Source organism: Triticum urartu, chromosome 5A (assembly GCF_056163025.1).
Source record: "Triticum urartu cultivar PI428250 chromosome 5A, HENAU_Tu73, whole genome shotgun sequence".
NCBI lineage: Eukaryota > Viridiplantae > Streptophyta > Magnoliopsida > Poales > Poaceae > Triticum > Triticum urartu.
Window position 1 is genome coordinate 678,039,139 of NC_141877.1, and position 9,093 is coordinate 678,048,231.

General features: G+C 44.9%; 1 long non-coding RNA gene across 1 annotated transcript; it reads left to right on the top strand.

The window, feature by feature from the left end:
- The first annotated feature begins 8,071 nt into the window (after positions 1-8,071).
- LOC147974056 (uncharacterized) lies at positions 8,072-8,481 on the top strand. Its single transcript, XR_015603718.1, has 3 exons — positions 8,072-8,204; positions 8,279-8,323; positions 8,445-8,481. It is a non-coding gene; the product is annotated as an uncharacterized LOC147974056 (long non-coding RNA).
- The last annotated feature ends 612 nt before the right edge of the window (positions 8,482-9,093 follow it).

Below are 9,093 nucleotides of genomic sequence, written 5' to 3' on the forward strand. Positions count from 1 at the left end.
CACAAGTTATAACAAGAAAAAGTTCATCAAAACCTCAACATGGTATCTAGTTTCAAACATCTTGAGAAGATGAACACAAACATGAGAAAGGTTCGCAATTTGGACAATTTCATTTTGAAAATATAGGTTTAGAAAAAAAAACATGTACTATCAGCCCTCCCATCCCCTGCCATGGGAAAAATCTCACCAAAACTCTCTGGTTGCGACAATTGGTGCACAGCTAGAGGAGTTTCGGGTGACCTTTGCAAGGGTACCCCCTTAACTAGTTATTTCGTCCGATTCATTTCAATCTTTGATCAACTGAGGCTAATGAACCTGTTGCAAAGGCTATTTTTGCAGTAATTTAATGCAGTATTCACAAAATATCATGCGAAAGGAATATAAGTTATGAATAAAATTTAATTCTATCTAAAGAACTTCATGAACCTTGGCAACAAGCTATGTACATATACATCCAAAGATTTCATATGATTCCTTTTTTTTTGCGAGGTAATGGTGTGATTCTTGTTTAGGTATGAATTAATATGAAGGATATCAAAATCTAGAAAACAATCCTATCAATATATATCACAAAAGGAAGGTTTTGGTAAGTAATAATGCTTATACATAATACTACCATTTAATTATGCATTATATATAGTACACATGAATGGGAAGAAAATCCATGAAAGAATAGGTCGCATGCATCTAAATAAACGCATAGAAAAAGAACATCGTTGTACGTGGTGGTATATAAGATAGAACAACAAGGAAGAAAAAGAAGGCTAACTGATGATGGCGTTTATCAGCAACACCAAGAAGGCTATGTGTTTGGTAGCTCTACTGGTCATGTGCACCAGTTTTTGGTCTTGTCAAGCAGCAGCAAAGTGCAGCAAAGGTATTTTATTTCCTGTTGCAAATGATCCTTTTATTATTGTACTCATATATTTTCATGTTCCAACAAATAAAAAGGATCTGGTGCACCATGTATACTAGCTAACTGGTTGTTGTCTTTGCTGTGCGTTGTGTGCAATCCATGGTTTGGATCTGTCTAAAGCCTGCTGTGGTGGGATTGGGCCCAAGGGCTTCTGCTGCTGCGTGAAGGAGAAAATAATGACATCCAGCTGAGGATGCCATTTCCTGAAATCTTTTTCTTTTGTAAGGATGAATGATACAGAATTATTGGTTAATCGGAATAGTAGATGCTTGTGTTTCAATATATAAAAAGTAAGCATGCCGTTGGTCCCAGAACATTGTATTCATAAAGAGGTTTAACTTTGTTCAAAAGGGTTAACCGGACTGGTGGACCATATCGATGACAGATATGGCATCCACCTAGCATTGGATGGTGACATGTCGTCCACGTGGATTACACTCTTTTCTTTTCTACGGAAGCACGGAGGGATGCTGATTTTGCCGGGTGAACGTACCCAAGAGCTGAGACAAAACCAAGCAGCAATGAAACAAGAAACTGCGCAGTCGTTTGTTAAGTTGATTACTTGAAACCGAGTGCCATATCACTAATTCACTATTCCAGTCGGTTTTGGTCAACTATGACTGATGACAGATGACCAAAAATGACCATTTTTGTAGTATATATACTCATTATTCGCATACTATGATATTGAGGGAAGCTAAGTTATGAATACAATCTAATTCTAACTATAGAATTTTGTGAACCATCGCCAAGAAACTATGTATCAGATAAAATCCAAATTAAGAGTGGTATGATTCTTGTTGGTTTTTTTGGCGGGGCAATGGGATGATTCTTGTTTTAGTATGAATTGATCAAGGGGCAAGGGCATCAAAATATTAAACTGTCTAGTGTCTACAATGGCTACGGTAAAAGAAAGGATATAGTTTGAAATAATGCGTGTATACAAATGTATATGGAAAGCATGAATGAGAAAAAAAATCATGGAAAGCGGTCACACAACTATATAAACGCCTACAAGAAGAACATTGCTGTGGTTGATTAGAACAAGAACAAGAGTGAGAAAAAGATGGCTACCTAGTGATGGCGTTTGTCAGCAACAACTCTAAGGCTATCTCTTTGTTGGCTCTACCGGCCATGTGTACTAGCTAATCGGTGACAACGGGGATGGGCCAGTTTCTATCCGATCCTTATAGGGTTGTTGCTGGGTAAAATCTAAAACCCGTCGGGCTTGGCGGGTGCAAACTCATTCCAATACTACCCGCACCCGAAACCCGCCAAACCCATGAAACCCATGACATTTAAGCCTTGGAATAGACCTGGGCCGGCCAAAACCCTCACATCCCACCTCTCTCCCTCGAAAATTTCTCTTATGAACGCCAGCGCATCACACTCCTGCATCTAAACACTAGGCCCAACCGAAAAAACATCCGACGGGATTTCATCCTCACTGGCATAGGCAAGCAAAGCCCGACGGGTTTCATCCCCGTTCCCCATCTTGATCTGCCACCGTCAGCTAGGCCTACGATAGCGCCCCACTAAAGAAGCCCGCTCGCGCTGCGCCACAACGGGCTAGACCTTGGCTTGCTCCCACAAGAAGCCTCCCTACAGCTGGCCTGGGCATGTGGCACCACCAAACCAAGCTAGCACCGCTCCCCAACCGGCTCAATGTCTGCACTTGGGTGGGACCTCTTATACGACGCATTCTGTGTCAAACAAAAGCTCGACGCACACGGGGACGCACGACTGGGCCGGCCCATCGATGCGAAAGCCACTTATGTTTTTTCAAAAACATGAACATGACAAACAATTGAAAACAAGAACATGACAAAAAATTGAAAAGGACAACATTTTTTGAATTTACTGAACATTTTCTAAAAGATGAACATTTTTTGAAATTGTGAACAAAATTTAAAACAAGAACATTTGTTGAAATTCCTGATAGACTTTTTGAAACATGAACATTTTTTGAAATTGTTAATAAAATTTGGAAAAGGGACATTTTTTGCAATTGAGAGCAAATTTTGAAAACAAGAACAAGTTATAAAATTCTGAATAAATATTTGAAATTCTCAAAAAAAAGAAACATGAAAAAGGAAAAAAAACGAAAGAGCAAAGCAAAGAAAAGAAAATAGAAAAAGGAAATAAAAATTTAAACAAAAAAGATAAGAAATAGAAAAAGGAAAGAAACAAAAAGGGAAGTAGAAAAACCGGTTCAGAAACCTCCTAGAAGGTTCCCAAAATCAGAAAAAACCGGCTGGGAACCACCTAGAAGATTCCCAAAACCGGATTCGCACAAACGTATGAATGGGCCGGCCCATCCGAACGCTCGTCCATCCCCCTGTGTGTCGCGTCGACTACTTGCCGCAGCGAGCGGCAAATAGGAATTTCCCAACTTGGGTATCGCCCGCTGTAACCGTTAAACGTTCGATCGCCTACACGCGCTCGCAGTAGGCCGGCCCATTAATCGCGTTACGCGTGCTCGCAAGCTGCCCGATTTTGGTAAGGTTTAAGAAGAATCCCGTCTGCTTTTGGAAGTTATGGGGCCGTTTTTTCTTTTCTTTTTATTTTTTTATTTTTTATTTGTTTTTCCCCTTTTGTTCTCTTATTTATTTATTTTTTATTTGAAATTTTTCAAAAGATTGTTGATGTTTTCAAATTTTGTTCGTGCTTTTCAAACACGCGGGATCTTTAAGGGTTTCACCTCTAGCCTACTCCAACTTGTTTGGATTGTTGTTGTTGTTGTTGTTGTTGTTGTTGTTGTTGTTGTTGTTGTTGTTGTTGTACTAGTGCACATTGGACAACACCCTGCAAGCCAAGTTCGGTCCATACCTCCTTTGGTCTTGAACAATTAAAAATGACATGTTGTATATCATCAAACCCAACTTTACATATTGGGCATTGTGAAAGAATCAGGATGTGTCGTCCAGCCATGACACTAGGCATGGCAATACACGCTTTAGTACCTTTCATTCGAAATGTTTAAATTTCCCTGGGATACGAAGTTGCTACAATTCCTTCCAGATACTGCCCTGGCCATCTGATCTGTCCATTTTGCGCCCAAATTAATGATTGAACTCCGCATAATATGCCGATCGGACCGAGAAAGTTCCTGATCTTGTATATTTCCATGCAACATAATCTTCCACAGCCTCAATCCGAAGGGGAATCTGCACAATTCTGGCGACATCTACCGGTGAGAAGATAGAATGAGATCCAAATCCCATTGACCCGTATGAGGATCAATCAAATCATGTACCAATGTTAACATAGTTCCTCCTCTTGGTGTAATGACTCTCCTTGTTTCGATAGATGAGATCCATGGATCTTCCAAAAAAATTATTTGCAATTCTGAACCAACTCGCCATATACAACCTCTTTTCAAAGTCTGAATTCCAGCGACTATAATTTGCCAAGTAAATGAGGACCCTTTCTTAGGTCCAGCTTTTAAAATATCACCATTTGGATAATACTTTGCACTCAGAACTCGAGCACACAAGGAATCAGGATTCTGGAGAAGCCGCCAACACTGCTTTGCTAACATAGCAAGATTAAAACTGTGAAGGTCTCGAAACCCCATTCCTCTCTTCCTCTTTGGTACACACATTTTCCACCATGTAAATCAATGCATTTTTTCTTATCTTCTTCGTCTCCCACCAAAATCCTGATAATTAATCAGTAATTGATTTGCCAATACCTTTTGGTAGCCTAAATACTGACATTGCATAGGAGGGAATGGCTTGTTCAACAGATTTCAATAAAAAAAATCCTTTCCTTGCATTGATAACATTTTCTCCTTCCAACCCTTGAGCCTTTGGCAAATTCTCTCAGTTAGGTGTTGAAAACAATCACTCCTATCCACTCCGACCACAGTCGGTAGGCCTAAATATTTATCTAATAAAGTTTTTGTCATTATATCAGGGTCCCTACAAACATCTTCCCTGACCGTGACACTTGTATTAGGATTGAAAAAAAACTAGATTTTGTTGTACTTACACGCTGTCCTGAACTATCACAGTATGTATCTAGTATTTCTCTTGAGGGTGTTTGCATTCCGGGTGTTAGCTCTCATAAATATCAAGGAGTATCTGCAAAAAGAAGATGAGAAATAGATGGTGCATTCTTGCAAACCCGAATACCCTCATGGCAACTTCAATGCACGACCCCAAACAGACGTCCGTTTGATCCGAATTTTGTCCGTTTGGGGCGGCAAAATGGACGCCCATGTTCGGTTTGGGGCGTCCGTGGGTCAGTGCACCCAACGGGCGGCCGCATCCCAAACATTGTCCGTGTTGGACTTAAAAAAACACCCCAAAAAAGCATTGTAAATTTTTAAAAAGGCATTGCAAAATAGCTTGAAACATAGACATATAACAAACTTAATTAAACAGTCCACGATAGTCACGTCCCACACATAGTACTTAGGTTGAAATAAAAAACATAAAAAGGTCGTTCGGCCGCCGCCCCGCGCCGCCGATGCCGTCGCCGTCTTCAGGCGTCACCATCCTCGTCGTCGCTGGTCAGGTCGATGTAGGGTGGGGGCGTCTAGAGCTGAGGCGGCGGCCCCTAGAATGGGGCGGGTGAGTGCTGTGCTGGCTACAGCAGCGGCGGGGGTGGTGGTGGTGGTGGTCACCACGTCGCCCATGCACTCTCCTCCATGGCCTCCTCCTTCACCTCCCTCTTCACCTCCTGATTGACGTCCAGCTCTGGCACGTAGCCGTCTCCGGCGGCCGACAGCTCCAACATCTCCTACAACCCCTCCCATTCCTCCTCCTGGTGGCGCCTGTATTCCCGCTCGGAGTCCTCCATGACGGCCTGCACCAGCTGATTCTCCTCCTTGGCTGTCATGATGGGAAGTTCTGGGGGTGGTGACGACGGGGAGGGAGAGGCCTTCGGCATCAGGCCGCGCACCCGCGTGCGGCCGCAAGCTCTGGACGGGCTCGATGCGCGCACACGAGGCACACTCTGGGACTCACGGGGCGGGCCACGAGCACGACCGGCAAAAAAAGTTTGCTGACGCACGTCGTGCTCGTCTTGGAACCATGTGTCCCAGAGGGGCGAGTCAACGTCGTACCTACAATCAGGGAGGTACTGGCGCGGAATCCGGGCGCGACAACGGGCGATCTCCTAGAGGTGGGCATCTGACCACGGCAGCGGGGTGCCAGTCTCCCAGTACCAGCGACAGATGGTGACCTTGATGTAGGGCCGAAAGTGTGGCGTGACCGCCGGAGGGGAGATGGAGAAGGATGCCAGCGAGGTGGAGTGGCTGGCCACGCTTCCAGACGAGGCGGACGACGACCCCGCCTCGTGGTCGTGCTTGGTCTTCTTGCCGGGATACTACTTCTAGAATCCCATGGCCGGCGGCGCTATGCTAGGGTTTGCTGTCTAAGAGGGAGGGGGCAATGGAGATGGTGGGCAAGTGGAAGTCCACGGCTTCGCAATAAAAAAGGATGTGGTCGGGGCCATCTGGCTGCCTGACCGGCGGGCCCGCCCATCCGTGTGCATTGACTGCGGTAGATTGGAGTTAGTTGGAAGGTCGACACGCGGGCCCGAGACGGACGGCGAGAGGCTGCGTGGGCGTATGTTCTGTGCCCGTTTGACCGCAAAGCCAAAGCAATTTTGCGCCCAGGATAGGGCGAGCCGGACCAGAAATAGACGTATTTTGCTAATGGGGGTCGCGCGTTGGGCCGTCTCGTCTGTCTGTTTGGGCCAAAACGGCAAAACGGACAGAACCGGACGATTTGGGGGCCTGCGTTGGAGTTGGCCTCAATACCACCTCTCCCCCTCCCGAGCCAACAAGCTAATAAACCTTCAGAAGTCAGAACAAAGAAGAAACATGTAAGGGGATACTGAGTCTTTCTGTCTCAATCCCCATTTCTAATGGGTATGAATCATCTGTCTCTGTATCATTTAACCGGATTCTATGTGTGACAGAATAAACACACTCTCATGATCATATCCGAAATCCTAACCTTATCTCATCTGTTGAAGGAACCCATTCAACTCTATCATATGCTTTAAGCATATCCAACTTGACCGCACAAAATCCATTTGTCCCATGGGTACTAGCTGAACTCATACTTCTGTTTGCTGGAGAAGAAAGTAAATAAAAGGAGTAAACAAAAGTAACCGTCCGATGTACGATGGACGGTGCGATGGATGGTATCAAGACCCCCCTTTCCCCCTACTCTTCGTCTTTTTTTTTTCCGACATCGAAAGAAGAAAGAAAAGGAGAAACGAAAAATCCCGTTCAACTTTAAACCGCTCTTGCCCTTGCCCTTCTCCTCCGCCGCCGCCGCCGCCGACGTCATGCCGCCGCGCCGGGGCAGGCGCGCGACTCCTCCGGTGCTGATCCTGGAGGACGAGGACCTCGATTTCGAGGTCAGCTACAGCGAAGGGGAGGACGGGGAAGACGGGGAAGGATCGGATTCCTCCTCGTCGTCGTTGTCGGGGGAGGAGGAGCCGGAGGAGGGAACGGACGTAGAGGACGGCGAAAGATCGGATGAGGGGGAGGAGGAGGAGCAGGAGGAGAGCGTCGCGGAGGGATGCGGGCCGGCCGTGCAAGCTAGGGTTCCCGGCGGCGCGGCGGCGGAGAGGGCGGCCACCAACGCCCCCACTTGCCCCGTGTGTATGGAGCCCTGGACCTCCGAAGGCGACCATCGCATCAGGTGAGGCCGAATCGCTCGCTCATTCTTGCCTGGTCTGCGTCTGCTAGGTAGTACTAGCTGTCACAAGAACAGGGGTGCTGTGGGTGTTTGTTTCCAAGCAACAATGGTTACTGGGTTGCAAGAAAATGGGAACTTACAATGTTCTAACGGTAGCGCCAATGCGCCATGGTCGACGTTGCCTTGAATTTTGATGGGCCATGGCTGGTTCCTCATGTAATCCTGGTTTTTGTTTCCAATGCTCTGTGGATATGATGTGTAGATGACTGTTGACTGAAATTGTACTAGATTTCATTTTGGTTGGTCTAGGGATACGGTGTGTAAATGCTAACTAGGTGATATACTGTATGCTGTAGTTGCATTCCTTGTGGGCATGTCTACGGCAGATCTTGCCTGGAGAGATGGTTAACGCAGCGTGGTAACACTAGTGCTACGGTATGTGTGCCGAATGGTTTTTTCGTTTGGAATAATAGCGTGTGCATTCATATCCTTCTGTGCAATCAGCCGAGCACACTGTCCAATGTATTGTTTGCTAGTGCCCTCAATGTGGAAGAAGGTTCAAACATAAGGACATTATCAACATCTATGCACCGGAGGTTGCTGTTCCAAATAATGATCTTGAGAAGGTTGGGTTTTGTTTCTCCACTTTGTCTGTATATTTTGTTTTGGCCGCGATCTGAACATCGTTGCTTGTCTGCAGCAATTACGGTTTTGCAGGCAAAAGCTCGAATCCCTTGAGGAAGTGGTAAGCAATTTCCTTATGCTATCTGTGAGCTTCTTTAGTTGCTCACCATGTGCAAAATGCTTTTCTCTTTCTGGTTTGTATTAGTAAGTTCCTGCTAACATAATTTTTTTCTTCTCTTAAGGTCCTGAAACAAGGAAAGTTGCTTGACGAGATAATTTGATCAAAGCATATAGTTTTATACAGACTTGCGGTGAAGCCTGTATTTACAAGAAAGTGAGTGGGAGCACTACAGCATTTCTGATAAGTATATGTGAATGACATATTGTTGATCGAAAATAATGTAGAATTATTCTGCAAAGCATAAAGGAGTGTTTGAAAGGAGTTTTTCAAAGAAAGACTTTGGTGAAGCTGCTTACATATTGAGCTTCAAGATCTATAGAGATAGATCAAGACGCTTGATAAGTTTTTTCAATGAGTACATACCTTGACAAGATTTTGAAGTAGTTCAAAATGGAGCAGTCAAAGAAAGAGTTCTTGCCTGTATTACAAGGTGTGAAGTTGAGTAAGACTCAAAGCCCGACCACGGCAGAAGATAGAAAGAGAATGAAAGTCATTCCCTATGCCTCAGTCATAGGTTCTATAAAGTATGCCATGCTGTATACCAGATCTATTGTATGCCCTACCACTGAGTTTGGCAAGGGAGTACGATAGTGATCTAGGAGTAGATCACTGGACAGCGGTCAAAATTATCCTTAGTGGAATAAGGATATGTTTCTCGATTATGGAAGTGAAAAAAAAGGTTCGTCGTAAAGGGTTACGCCGATGCAAGT